Source organism: Octopus sinensis, linkage group LG4 (assembly GCF_006345805.1).
Source record: "Octopus sinensis linkage group LG4, ASM634580v1, whole genome shotgun sequence".
Taxonomy (NCBI): Eukaryota; Metazoa; Mollusca; class Cephalopoda; order Octopoda; family Octopodidae; genus Octopus; species Octopus sinensis.
The window spans coordinates 139,864,992-139,881,683 of NC_043000.1; positions in this window are offsets into that span (position 1 = coordinate 139,864,992).

Genomic DNA, 16,692 nt, shown 5'->3' on the forward strand with positions numbered 1-16,692 from the left:
TTGTTTCAACCCTTTAGGATTGGGATTTTTGAAAAGTAAAAATTGTGCATTATGTAGCTTGTTATTCTCTTTAAGTGAACATTTTTCTGGTTGAAATACACCGACAAACGGCGACACAGCAGTCAAAAAACCGTAAAAAATAGGGATTTTCATATAAAAAAAGCACCTTTTTGATGTAAATAATTGTTGGTGTTAACATGGTCCGATTTGAATTTTATCTACTACGGAATAAAGAGCAAGCCTTCTTCTATCATACTCTCAATTTTGGTCAACTAGCGTCGTAGGGTCTCGGAGGAGATAGTGTTAGTTGAAGACAACCAAACCTGCTATACACAGACAACTTCAGCTTTATAGAGAGATTTAGAATCTGTACCTAAAATATCCCTAAGAAAATAACAAGAGTAACAATGAGGGCAACTGGATCCTTTTCTGTACGTTTTGCCAGTGTTTTATGGTTGCATTGTGTTATTTATGGGTGTCTATCGAATTTATGAAAATATTCTGATTTTCCTCTTGATTTTGTGATCTCCGTTAAAATTCAAAAGTAAATTAGTCTCTAAATTAAAAAAAGAAACTGATAACATTTTCAGATACAAAATATTGCACGAATATATATTACATTAATCCTTCAAAACTAAAACAGTGACAGATTAAAAACCAATAATTAATCTCCAGAAAAATAACACTTGTCAATCATTTATAAGCAGAAACAGGAAAAATATAAAATGCTAAAATTTCTCGTGTAGTATCAATTAGTGCTAGTAGTTTATATATACATACAAACATACATCCAAGCATACATACATACATACATACATACATACATACATACATACATACATACATACATACATACATACATACATACATACATATTGTTATATCGCACGTTCGGATGACCTCTACTCAACTCTCGACGTCTAGACTTTTTCTTCTATATCTACGTATTGGGCTAGCCTACTTCATCGGCTGGGGGCGTCGATACAACACATATATACATACATGCATGCATACATACATATAACACACACACACATATATACATATATATACAAGCTGTCACAATAAACTACCAGCTTATTGACAACAGTATTTTCCATTGTTTTATCAAAGAGAAAAATCACAGTGCAAATATCCTTCTTTCTACAGAGCCTCTGTGAAGACAATCACGTGTTATCCACATTTGGTAGATTTGAATCAAATGTTTGCAATAGACTGAAATTCTATAAAGATATCCAAAGGCAATGTGGTAATGTTAATCTGGAAGTAGATGAAATCTCTCAGTTAATTTCATCCAAACCCTTTCCGCACTTCTCTTTCAGTTTTTCCTTAAAACGTTCTGCCCAAGCCCAATCCATAGTAGAAACGACTTGCTAAGGCGAGGTGCAGCGGAATGGAACTTGAAATTATGTGAAAGAGAAACAAGTTGCTTAACCACATTGCCATTTATAACATCCCTGTCTAAGTTCATATTTCAGCTGAATTACACAATGGATATTGCTTTACCAGAAGGAGTAACTGAATGTATATAGATATATGTGTATTCAGTGTTATTATAACATGCATGCATTCACATGAACAAGAGTAGAAGAATGTCATTCCCTCCCTCTCTCCATTTTCTACTCTCTTTTATCTCTTTCCTCCTCTCTCATCCCTTTCCCAATCTCTTCCTTGCTACTGCATTTGTGTGCATATCTGTGTTATATACATATATATATATATATATATATATATATATATATATATATATATATAATATATATATACACATATACAGACATATATATACACACACATATATGTATATATATATATATATATATATATATATATATATATATTATATATATATATATATATATTTGAATGTATGCACTTATAGATATTTATGCATACATAGATGCATACACACACACACTCTTAAAGAATTTCTTTCAGAAATTGGATACCTAATCCAGATATAGATTTTATTCTGTTTTATGTATTTATATTTTAATGAAAATCATTGTTGGTTTGCATTCCTTAATGTGACACTCTGTAAAATGGGTGTGAGATATTATTGACAATCAATAATACTACCCATTATGATATAAAAGCAACCACAATACAAAGAACAACAAGAGGAAAAAAAATAATCTGGAAATAAATAAAGGTTTAAGTTATTCTATTCACTGTGTTTCAGCCTGCACCATCAAACTTTTGTCTACTTTCGCTTTCATTGCTGTTGATATCCAATAACAACATTGTTGCTAATTGTTAAAGCGGTTGACTCAATATTAAAAATGTTGGCGCCTTTGAGTCAAAGTGTCTTGTATTAATTTGTAATGGAATCCGAAGAGATGCGAAAAATCTTGTATCAAGTCTTCCAATTCACTGAGTAAGTTTTCAAGGCAACCTGATACCAAGTGGTGCAAAAACTCTCAGAAATTGAAAGGATATTTATTATGTGTAAGTATATAAATCACATAACATAAATACAATTATCATCAACATAAGCCACTATGCTGTCTAAAAAACATAAATATGGTAAAAGAGCTCTTGAGTATTGGTAATTTTATTTTAAAATCATCTAAGCGATGAAGAAATAAATTTAAAATTATTTTCAATCTCGCAGTTAAACATACTTGTCACAAATATGACTTTCTAACGTATACCATGTTTTTGATAATAGTTTTAAGTGCCTATATAGTTGCAAGAACATATAAAAACTCACTCACCCTAGGTCCAGAGGAACATCAGGTTTCAGACAACTGGAAAGAGAGACAGAGTTTTTATTTCTAAAATCGAAACTGTAATTATAATTATTTGAAAGGAAATTGGAAGAGGTATTTACATGATTGGTTTGTTTTCTGTGAAGAAGTTTTGCATAGATATTCTGGACTCATATATCTCATAAACAGTATTAACATGATCATCCAATTTACTAAGGAATCCAGCACGGATAAATTGTACTTTTAGCTATGTTACTTATAAAAAGCAAATTGGAATAGAATTGAGACAGATGTATATCATAAATCAGTAAATTCGAAGTAATATTTGGTTTTTATTCCATGCTACCAAAAGCACACAAGATTCAATACCCTGCACAATCTACTAAAACAAAAACAAAAACAAAAAAATGCTCCACTGGATCAAATTTGAAAACTCGAAAGTGAAAGTGCTTTTAATAATATTCTGATTAGCAGACGTTATACACCATCATCAAGTAATAATGGAGTTGATATCAGGAATTCAAGGACTGTGAAAACCAAAATAAATGTTTGAGCGTATATTTCAACCCAGAGCCCTAGGATACTGAGGGCTTTAATATAATCAACCAAAATTTAAACATGTTTAAACATGATCTTAAATTAAGGAAAGTTTTAGAAAAAACAAATAAGAAATGATTAGAATAAAATAAAACACCACATTCATTTGACAAACTTTATCAAATATCCAACTACCTTACATAACACGTAGATAGAAACTGCAGATGATCAAATTGTGGAATTGTATCAATATATCCGAAGGCTTTGAGTTCACCTTCAAAATGGATAAAGTTTTAAAATGAAAAATAACTTCTCATGTCTTTTGGAAAATTTAATTTATGTCATAATATGCTATGTGTGTGGCCAAAATAATAATTGACAAAACAGGCATCTTGTTTAGAATAAGTATGATCGTTCCCCGACAATAAATACGTGATCTGAGCACTAGAAAAATTTGACTCAGTGACCATTTAGATAAATGTGCAAGAACTTGGCAACAAATTTTTTAAACCTTTCCCACTATATCAAGGTGCAGGAAATACGAACTACGATGAAGCATTAGAACAACAGAATCAATAAAACAGTAAAAATAGTAAGAACCAATATATCAAAGAAAACTAATAAAACAGTGAAACAAAACAACAAAGAATAATTAAAATTCTTTATTGTAAAATATGAATAATTAACCAAAATAATAAAAACATTTAGCCTGAAGCCAAGACCTACTTCTAATTCATTTTAACATTTCCTCTTTTATTTTTGAATAACTGAAAGTAGAAAAATTTACATACCTCCTTTTGGTCTACTAACGTGTACAATGTTACCTCTCTTGTTACCTAGTGATATCTAGTGAGTATATTGTGAGGCCATTTTTGGTAAACACACTATATGTTATAAAAGCGCTAGTAGCAAGCCATTACGAAGTTTCATTGAGGTGCATGTGTGAAGAGAAACCGGTTTGTATTTGAGTTTTAGCGATGGGAACAGTGGGCGTGAAGTCGGGCGACCAGGAACTACAGTCAGAGTGAAGTTGGCAACGAAAACAGTCGGAGAAAAGATACCATGTGACCAGCTGAAGTGAACCCGGGTGGCGAAGGATTACATTTCACAAGACATACAGCCGGGTACGACTACATTCTTCCACTCTAAGCAAGTTAGCTTGCTGGACTGACCTGCGATTTCTCAGGTGCTGACTTGGTTGTTGGAAATGTGTTGGTGTCAAGATGCCGCATTTCGCAACAATATATATATATATACAAAATTAAGAGGAATGACCACCTAAAGTAGACACCTAATATACTAAACATAGACGTGAAATCGCCATTACCACGAAGAAAGTGTTCTCAAGAAAAATCTCACCAAAACGTAAATAGGAGCAAGACAAATGAAAATATACGAAATAAAAAACGATTACCTACTACCAATGGTTTCGCTTGTTAATATCTACGCATGCAAACACGCAGATATCTGCAAGATCGTCAGCGTAGTCTGTCGCTTACAAAACACAATTTCCAAGTCTTGCTCATTTTACATTTTGGCGTTTTGCTGATATTTTTTATATTTTGAGAACACATTCTTCGTGGTAATGGCGATTTGACGTCTATGTTTAGCTTATTAGGTGTCCACCTTAGTGGTCATTCCTCTTAATTTTGTATGTAACACAATTTGTAACATTCGTTTTTTTTTAAATATGCTAAGCCACTGGTTTTAATTGATTAATATCAATTTCTACCCTTATTATTTAATATATGTAAATATATAGTGAAAGAGAGAGAGAGAGAGAGATCGTGAGATATATGTACTGATAATCAGAAAGAGATTGAGAGAGAGAGAGAAGAAAACGGAAGATGGATGCATATGCAAAGCTACACAACGTGAGGACTACATTTATGACTGCATGGCTATATTTTTGCATAATTTCACACATACATGTATGTGTGTGTGTGTGTCGAGGGGAATATAATAGGTTATATACCATATACATAAAATACACACGAGCTTACATGCACACGTACACACATAGGCATAGAGTACTAACAGCCTGAAATATGTTTCCTTCCTACAAGGCATACATTTTAAAGCTAACAGCAAAATTTTTTCCAATAAACATCACAGCTGACATAGAAATGTGACTTCCAGCAAAATAAGCCGATAAGATCCTTATGGATTTCTATTATGTTATCCTTGAAACAGTAAGAGAACAAAGCTCTATCTAAAGAAAGGATCAAACCCAGAGGCAATGATTCAAGTATGTAACACTTCATACTCTTATAATCATTCAAGAGTGTTATAATGAAATGTGTGACTTTATGAAATTAGCTTTCTTGGCATGTGTGCATGGCCATATTTATTTTAGTGTATATAATCATGTATTTGTATATATGTGCATATGTACCTAGGTATGATGGGTCACACATATATATATATACAAACATATACAGTTCTGAATGTGACTGTGTGTGTTTAATGGACAGAATGAAACACCTAAGGATTTCTAAGAGTGATGGTCTTATATATGCATTTAAGATCCATTTGTCAAGCATATTATAAGCCCATGTGTGAATGTGCAGGTATGTGTATGTGTGTGTGCGTGCACATAGCATATATTTGTGAATCTCTGTATACATGCATGTATAGATATGTATATATATTTGCGAATATATACATGCAAACGGGCATGCACATACACACACACCCGCACATGAATACAAGTATATATGGGGAAATATGTGTGTATGTGTGATTGTCTGTGTAGGCGCACCTGCATAAATGCCTATTAATTACATCATCATTAGTACATGTCTAAGCAAAAAACGAGGATACTTTCGTCAATGAAAAAATGTGCCATACATCAACAAACAGGTGGCGGTCTGTGGAAACAAACATACCTTATATGAAAAACGAGCAGTGGTTAAAGGAAGTGTATCCACAGTAAAATGTCAATCAATGATGTTTTATCTGATCCATACCATAAGGGAAAAATGAGCATAAAATGATGACCACTACGACTTAATGAAGCTGGTGATGAGATAATTTGAGTAGTTCTGTATTCAGGGTTTCGGTGATCAGCATTGTAATTCTGAGCCTTAAATTTTCATTCCAGATGAAAAAATGAACTTGAGACATAGATTTTGTATTTATAGATACTGTTTTTGCCATAGAGGTGTTTAGTTTGTGCGTAGTGTTGAGTGGGAAATTTCTTAATTCTTTATAATTTTACGTGTATGAATACGTATGTGCGCATGTTCGTTTGGACCACTGTAAGTTTCGGTCATTAAAAATAGATATCCAGTTGAATGCATTTCTAGATGAATGCATTACATTGGGTTTAAATAGTAACGTTTAAAATGAAAATGTATGTGCAAGGAATGGAGTGAGTGTGGGAAGCTTTGTGGAGATGAAATTTGTTTGTATTAAAAGTCTATACAGAGACATGAATAAAGATGTTATCAAATGTTGTGTTGCAATTTTATGCCACTAGAATTTACCTTTCGGCTTCTCTTCACAATTAGTGTAGTGCACTTGTTTCTCCCAAGCAGCATTCCCAAACAATATCTTTACTGAATATTCTCGCTACTTGGATAAAAGAATCCAGATCTCATTTTTTGTATATATTTTTTAGGTCATCCACATAAATTAGGCAATTTCGTCTCATCTTGGATTTGATCGACTCATAAGCTGGCCTGGATTTTCTCTGAATACCTGTCAGAAGGATTAGAGAATTTTGACACAGTTATAGAAACTTATAAATACCTAGAAAAATTATGGCTCTGGCATTCAGCTTGCAAGCATGACAGAGAAGACCAGGAAGGAATGTTTTAGGAGAATTCGAGCAATACTGAAATCTGAGCTAAATTCACATAACGAGTTGTTAGACATAAATTTCTTAGCAGTTTCAGTTGTTACTTGTAGCTTCAATGTGTAAAAACTGAAATATCTGTGAAATAGAAAATAAATTGACCGAAAAATAAGTAAGCAGTTGGTTTGTAATAAGATACGTCACCCAGAGCAGACGTAGATCGTCTTTACCTTCCCAGAGCCCAAGGAGGTCGAGGCTTGGTCCAGTTTGAACTTTCGTACAAGACCTTCCCAATTGGACTGGCCAAATATCTTGAAACAACTAACAACTGGATGCTAAAGCTTTTTGAATATCACTAAATGCATAAGAATATTCATTCTGTCTTGAAGGAGTACTACAAATTTCTAATCTGATTTCATGCCAGAAACAAAAGCTGAACAGCTTGAGGGAAATGCAGCAGCTGTTATTGCGAAGGTAAAATTAATGGCAAAGAAAAAGTGCATGAACAATTAGCTAGTAGGTGAGAGCAGAAACCGTTGCATGACAAATATGTTACCTGTAGCAAAGAAGCAGATGTTGACGAGAAGAATATCCCTCAGTGGCCACAGAGTTCAGAGCTAAAAGCAAAGAGTGAAGGCTTCATCTTAGCTGTTCAAGATCAAAGCTTATAGAGCTGGAACTGCCTAGCCAATGCGATGAAAAGTGGAGTAGACCCAGGGTGCCGATTCTACAATGTTGAAATTGAATCAATGGATTGCATAGTCTCTGGCTGTATATTTGTAGCCCCAGAGGAGTATAAATCAAGATATGACAGTGTTGGGCCAATATGTATGCTGGTTAATGAAATTGCAACTGAGTAAAAAAGGCTGTAACTGAGTAAAAAATTGTTACGATTCTTTAGGACTTTCCAGGACATACATACAGAACAATTAAAAAGCTAATAAACCGGATATTGTTGTGAAAGATCACATCAATAAAATTTGCTTGTTGATTGGCTTGAGTATTCCTTGCGATCATAATATTTTGGCAAAAGAATTTGACAAGCTCAGAAAATAAGGACTGGCTCATTGAAATCAAAATCATGTGATATGTCAAGGAAGTTAAGATGTGATTGTAAGAGCAATTGAAATGATAAAAAAAAAAGAAATGAAAGTTATTTTACCATATCTGGCTTGCCCTCCATCTAAGAAGAGCAAAAAATTGCTTTAACTGGTATGTCACACGTATTGAGAAGAACGTTGTCACTGTGAGCACGATTACTACACATGTTGATTTTTAAAAACATAACTTCATTTGATTTTGTATATGAACAATCTGTTGTGCTTATCTTAATGGCATATCAACGTATACTGTGAGTTTATTTGCCCCAGGAGTTGGAAGAAATTCGACAAAAAATGCCAACAAAATAAAAAGTAAAACTAAATAAAATAATGATGATGATGAGAAAAATAACAATAATAATAATAACCAAGGCACAAAGAGCTGCGTTCGGTAGTGCAGTGAAAGCGTGTGATAAAAAAGAAGACTACTGAATAATAATAATAATAATATTATATATTAATAATAATAATAATAATAATAATAATAATAATAATAATAATAATAATAATAAGTGGGGGAGCATCATAGCCATGTGTTGAGAGGGATTCTTTGGGGTTTGAATAATTCACCTCTGGAAACATGGGTGGTTCTTTCAACATCCTTAAACAACCCTTATTCAGCGACCGTTTGAGCAGGATGGGCTACTCAACCTGAAGAAAATTCTAACTGGGCCCCACCTGCAAGGTCATGTGCTGTTTATCTTGATATGAGATCACCATGTTGCGCACATATGGTTGTGATGCACGTGTCTGGTGTACCCTTATCAGACGGGTAGTCATGATGGGTATATTGGGCTTCGTATATTTTAACCCAGTGTCACTTTGATGGCATGAACTGCTGTCTCACTCAATAATAATAATAATATAATAATAATAATAATAATAATAATAATAATAATAATAATAATAATAATAATCATAATAATATTGATGATAATAATAATATATAATAATAATAATAATAATAATAATAATAATAATGCCCTGATGCAGTACCAGGCAGTGGCTCTCATGGCTTCTGATCTTAACTGATTGGAAGTGTTATCATGTACATTGTTTTGTCTTGGTATAAAAGATGGGCTACAGCAAATATTCTACTCAATACCACAGATTTGCTTGTCAGTTGTTTGGTCTTAACCAGTTGAGCATGTCCCTTAGTGGCTGACGATATGTGCATCTCTGATCACGAGCAGAAGTAGTGGGGGAGCATCATGGCCATGTGTTGAGAGGGATTCTTTGGGGTTTGAATAATTCACCTCTGGAAACATAGGTGTTTCGTTTAACATCCTAAAGCAACCCTTATTCAGGGACCTTTTGAGCAGGATGGGCTACTCAACCTGAAGAAAATTCTAACTGGGCCCCACCTGCAAGGTCATGTGCTGTTTATCTTGATATGAGATCACCATGTCGCGCACATATGGTTGTGATGCATGTGCCTGGTGTACCTTATCAGACGGGTAGTCATGATGGGTATATTGGGCTTCGTATATTTTACCCCAGTGTCACTTTGATGGCATGAACTGCTCTCTCACTCAATAATAATAATAATAATATAATAATAATAATAATAATAATAATAATATTATTATTATTATTATTGTAATAATTTAATGGGGAAATAAGTATTATCGACGTTACGGTCGTTTCCGTGACCGAAGGTTTTTGTTTTATTTCATATCTCATACAATGTTATGTAATGCATTAAAAATCAAGATGTCTGAGGAAGTGAATGAACTACGAAATTTTTTATTACATATTTCTACAAATTGAATGTCTTGCATAAAAATGTATTAATTATGAAATAGAAACAATCGTTCGTTTACGGAAATGATTGTCTTGTCGACTTGACATCTGTCCTTATTGAAATTTTTATCATTATTAACTTCACGGGGTTTATATTAAGCTACTGGCTCTTACTTTGAAGTTACGAATTATAAATATGCCTGTTAATCTCTTTATAATCTTTATCCGTCGTTATTGGGTTCCTACGGTAACAAGAATTCTACACGATATGCTGATGACGTAATCACCAAGATTATTATTACCCCTTCACTCACTCACTTCATCAATACACACATACACACACGCACACCTGCATACACACATACACAAAAATGCACACACACATGCCCAGCCCACACACATACGCCCTGCACAAATATATATATGCGAATTTGATGTTAATTAAAATGTTTGACATATTTCAACTTCTAAAGGTAAATCGACTGCAGTTACAGTGGAGAAAAAAACTTTTACGGCAAAATGTGTAAAAACACCATATCTGTCCAGTGCTACCGTCTTTCGGATTCCCAGACACACTGTTTCTAGATCTTTAACCGATATCAATAGGAAATACCGAAGGGAGGCAACTCTGGACAGATTTAAAGCCGTAACTTTATCTAAAACATTTACATAGCCCAGATGGACACCTATTTACAAGCTAAATTTCTCACTTAAAACGTTATAACTCACATCTTGCAAGCAGTATCACATAAGTAACTTGCTCAGCTCTCAGAAACCATGTATTGTATGATAGTCTTCCAGAATCTAATACAGTGTTTCTTAACTTCTTCACAGCGGTTCCCAACAATGTTTCATAACCCTTTTATTTAAATGAATTTTCCCACGGACTCCTTTTAATATGCTTATCCTTATGTATGTATGTATGTACGTACGCATGTATGTATGTATGTATGTATGTATGTATGTATGTATGTAGTATGTATGTATGTATGTATGTATATATATATATATGTATATATATATATATAAAGTTAATCCAAACATGAAAACACAAACAGAAAACACAACAGCGCGAGGACGTGGAACAAATATAGTGTTATTGGACGCTCAGATATGTATATATATATATATATATATATATATATATATATATATATTATATATATATATATATACACATACACATATACATACATATATATATATATATATATAATATATATATATATATATATATATATATATATACATATATACATACATATGTGTGTGTGTAATTTTGAATTTATTTCATGGACCGTCAGTACTACCCTTGCATACCACCAAGGGTCCACGGACCCCAGCTTGGGAATCACTGATCTAGTACATAGAACAGTTGAACGTTCTCTCCAGGTTAGAAATTGCTAGGCATAAGGGCTTAGAATTTTGCTTTTAGTTGACTCACTAAGAAGCTGCTCGTCAACTAAGTTAATGTTCTATGTAAGGAGCTATTATAATTTTTCCTGTTATATTTATAACTTTGTCAATTAGTTTGTAGCCTTCCTAGTTAATTTTCTATAGCATCTTCTTCCTCATTATAGCATTTGACGAGCTCATTGTTATGTCAGTCACTAGGAATGACTCGTTCTTATACTTTTTGACTCATTATATGTGTGACTCGAGTGTACCCAACTTTTTCAGATATTTTCAGCATATCAGTAGTTATTATTGATGCCTACCATGCCTTCATAGTTTTAATTGTATTTCCACCCATATAAATATGGTTTCCGTTGTCAGACCTTCTTTTGGCTTTCCCTTTTTGGCGAAAATTTTCCTTGTTTCCAGTATTTCCAGGTACGCCATTTAGTTTTTATGATTCTATTTACCAGATCATTCTGTCACTTGACCACTTACGTGCAGCCGACTGTTACATTGACACTTTCAATTACCTTCTAAGTTATAGATCTTTGTCACCTCCTACTTGATATGTATGTCATCCAGTACATCTTGGAACATGTCTAGCAGAAGTATTTTCAACTTTCATAGCTTGCCTCTTTAGATTTTAGATTGCCATTTTTCTCTGGATTGGTTTATCCCTTTTCCGATGTATCTAATCACCGGTCTATGCTATATGAAACGTTGTCCACTGTAATCACGTACTCGTACGCATCATATCATATACATAGAATTTATGATAGTTTCCTGTCAATACTGTTGTGGAATAACTAAATCAATTTTGCTGAAAATACACTCTTTGAAATATATATTTCATATACATTTTAACGAAGAAATGAATAGAAAATGGCAGAAGGAAGTCGTAGTTTTGAAAAGAAAAATGTAAGGATTTATTCTTTACTAAAATATGAATAACGGACACGATGGCCCAATAGTAAAAAGCAAGAGTAATAGAGAAAGATTATTTCGTGAAATGGTAGCAAACAGTACTAACTACAATTAAATATTTGTTGGTACAGATGAGCTTGCACAGAGGAAAATGTTACTGAAAATGTGTTGAGTATGAACTGATATAATTAGTGGTTTTGAATAAGTTCGCATGTTGCAGCACTTTATTGGTGACATGTTTGTCAATATAAATAGCTGAATATCGAATATCGATCAGCGTCAACGTTTGACTACAAACGTTTCCGTTACTTGCTTTGCTGACTTAGTGAAGAAACTTATATTAAGGCTGACTGGATCACAATCAACAACGTTGATTGGGTAGTTTAATTTTGACGTCATTAGTCGATTTGACGTGCATTCCAAACGATTTACTGGTTAGCATTGTGCTAACAGTATAAATCAATTTCGTGTTCAGTTGCTTATCACAAGTTTTACGAATGCAATGACTGATTCCGGTTTAGAATTTAGGCCAAAACTTACTGCATATCTAACACATCTGTGTGCAATATTGACATAAATATGCACAAATGTAAGACATACATTCAACAAAACAATTTCCATGTTTCACATATATGCATCGCAAACAATAACACACACGGCAACGTATAAAATGGAATGGGAGCTTTCGGCAAACACGTTAGGTGCAAAGTACAAAGATGCACTCTCTTCTGGATAGGTGGCAGTGATGGTATGGTGCTGTAGGCTTACTTCTGTCAGAAATGAGGAGATAAACTGATTGAGATGGTCAGAGAGTGTGTGCTAAGATTATATATATAGTTTTGAGTTTTAAAGCCCTTAAAAGGGCAAAAAAGGCTGATTTTATAGTTTTGGTACTTTTTAAAGGTTGTTTTAGAACAAAAAACTGATATTTTTCTTCAATAAAAATTAACGTTAACGGCTTATCGATAACTTCCGTTACACTTTTAAAGAATTAACTGATTAACGGTTATCGAAGGTAACTTTTCGATTAACGGTGCCCACCTTTGATGCACTGGCTCTAAACTGAATCAGACTGGATGATCTACTGTATTTGTGTAGGTTCTGCGTTCTGAATTGAAAGACTTAATTTGGTTGTGAACACAACTCGAAGCTTGGTGTAACATCGTAAGCAGACATCTTGCTTCCCGTTATCAGAGTTCATTTTGTTGCAAATTTAGGGACTAGATATCCGGTTTGAAGATATTTTCCTTTCTCCCACTAGTCTTGGACGCCCTGTACGAGGATCATGGATTCCAACTTCTCTCTTGACTTCAAAATAATTAAAGGAAAGGAGATGCACGCATTGTCATTATAGACCTTCTAAGAGTGGTATGGGCAAGATAGTTAATGTCAGTTTTGGATAGTTCAGAGTTGATGGCAGCAGGAAAAAAATCATCATCGGTAGGTTTGAAATTTCAAATACTGACGTTCTGGGGAGGGAAGAAGTAAGACATATCAGAATGTCTATTGTGGGACTTAGGTTTGCCTATTGAAAAAACCGCTCAAAAGAATCAATAAGGCTTTTAGTGCTTGCCGTAACAGAAATTTTAAGTTGCAATTTGAGCTGAAGTCATCCTGTTCATTTAGATTATTAAAATTAGCTGTGCAGGGAAAGAGAAGTGGACCATCACGAGAAGTGCCTTGCAATTTTGATACATGTTGGCACTTTCCGAATGAATTCAGTTGGGGGATATTTATGCGAACGTATACTTCGAAATTAAGAAACTGGAAAATGACTAAACGTATGTTTTTGTTAATGGTGAATAAAAAGTCACTAATTTCAGATTTAACAGTAGTAAAACTTTACTTCGTGATATAAACTGTCGTGGCACAACAGAGAATCGGAACCTAAGTTCCTATGATGCAACAGTGTAGGGGATATCTGTAATGAAAGATATTCAAAATGTATGTTTGGAAATTTGAATTCAGTTAAAATGTATCATATTTTAAACCTGAGACAAGAAAACAAGAAAGATTTTGCAACCTTACAGATGATGTGGTTTACACTGAACTGACTAAAGAAATGTAAAGCGTAGAAAGTTAATCCATATTTTCCAATGTAGGCAATTATGATTGATATTCTTAGAAATATTGAAGTATGTGAATCAAGCTTTTATGCATTTAAACATACACACAAATACATAGATAGGTATGAGCGTTCGTAGCTTTAAAAAAATGTTAAATTTATTTCCAGAACAGAGACCACTTTTTGCCAATTGCAGTGATTTCACTAGGCGCATTGTAAAACAAGTTGAATTAGTGCAATATAATTGGCTGTACAATGATCTCTCGACTATTGCGGGTGTTACGTTCCAAAGCATCCCGCGGTAGGTGAAAATCCGCGAAGAAGAGACAGTACTGTAGTGTATATATTTTTTATTATTTTTATAATTTGTATATATTTATTTTATTATAAATGCAAAACAATACCATACATTCGACTCCCGAGTTTCGTTTTCCATACAGTATGTGCGATTCTTTGTCTATTTATCTACGGTACACTACTTATTTTCTTTTAATATATTTTAATTAATGTGTTGTACAGTGCAGTACTGTACTCAATTATTATTTATTAATTTTAAAAATTTTTGACGTGAAAATGCTTATTTCACCACAGAAATAATTAAAACCTAAAAACATATAAATACCTATCGACCGCAGAAACCCGTGGTATACTGAGGAGTCCGCGATATAAATTTACATATATTAGCCAGAAAAATCATCGACGTACTTAGTGCGCGATAGGTGAATTACGATGTACTGAGTACGCAGTAGGTGAACGGCGATATGGTGATGGATTACTGTATAACAAATGTGCTTTTGTGATCAAGCACTTTCACCATATTTCGATGCTTGTTGATTGCCATTCCACTTTCCTTACATTTTAAAATGGTTTTGAGGAAACAAACAAGGTCATAGAAGACATCAAATAAATTCTTTTTTTTTCTAGATTGGATGATGTGATTTGAAATTATTTTTCCATATAGAGCTCTTTCATTCGCGTGCAGTATCATAGATGTGACAGCTGCGTTTTTTTTTTGGTAAGTTTAAACTGTCAGAGCTATGAGACAGTTTTAAAGACGTGTTTAGCTTCAGATTTACAGCATGAAGTTGGTGATTGATAGATCTTCTTGTACACAAGCAAGTTATCAGTTCAAATCTCAATGAAGTAAATTTTACTACTTTCAAATGGAGGCAAAAAATAATGTGCCTGTCAAGTACTAGGGTTGATTTATTAGATTTTACTATCTCCCCAAATTCGTGCCAATCTCCCGCTGTTAAAAAGCAATATTTTCAGGGGTTATTTTGAATAAAAATAAAACTTTAATTAACTATATTTCACAAATAAAAAACAAAATCCTTTTAATGCATTTGAATTAGAAATCAGGCTGTTTGTATTCGAACATAACTTCCAGTGATCTATTTTATGGTTGTAACACAGGATTTAAAAAATTTGTACACTTTGTTCAATGCATTATAAGCCTTGGGAAAAGGAAAGGTCAAATGCTTATTAAAGACAGTTTTCTGTATATGAAATTAAATAGGTAAGAATTTATGAAAATGTATACAACATACAGATACAGATTTTATAGGAAACATAATAGATATTTCGTTATGAATTCCTATATTTCAACATAGTATAAAAGCGGCAGTGAATTTAAACTAAAGCAGTGACAAAATATGTGAGTATTCATATGTACATATATACGTGTGTATGTGAGTAAAATGTATAGAAAAAAGTTATAGCATATGCGTGCGTTCATATTTCCTTCCACTCGTGCAAATTCCTTGTAATTCCTATGCATGTGTAAATATCACTATACTTGAATATAAGAATAAGATATTGAATACATCACTTCTATTGTATATTTTAAAATCAGATTGAAATCTTCAAGAAAAAGGATTTCCGATCAAATCTTTTTTTTTTTTTTTACTTTTAATCATTTTTCTGCGAACTGAAATATTTCTCGAACCTGCAAGGAAGTAAAAAGAAAACTCGACTCAAATACAAAGTAACACTTGCCAATTTGTCTTGTCAATGAAAAAGTAATGCCTTCTAAGTTTGAAATGTTACTTATAGATGACTGCAATCACTTCGACCACATTCATTAAATTTTGCTTCAAAACTTTGTGAAACTTTCTGTAACCTAGTAATTTCCTAAGCAAGATGATTCGAAAGCGAAAGTTGTGGGAGAGCAGAAATATAAAGATAGATAGATAGACAGAGAGAGAGAGATAGAGAAATAGAGACAGAGCGAGAGAGAAGACAGATGAAAAGCGAAGGTGAGAAAAAGAGAGAAAGAAAAGGCATGATGTTATGTGATGCAGATAATTTGTTCATCTATCTGATATCGTTCTGAAAACTCAGTGACTGGTTATCGAGGAGCAACCGGTAATTCACTGATGACTTTGCTCCAATATATTATACCCATTAAATTCT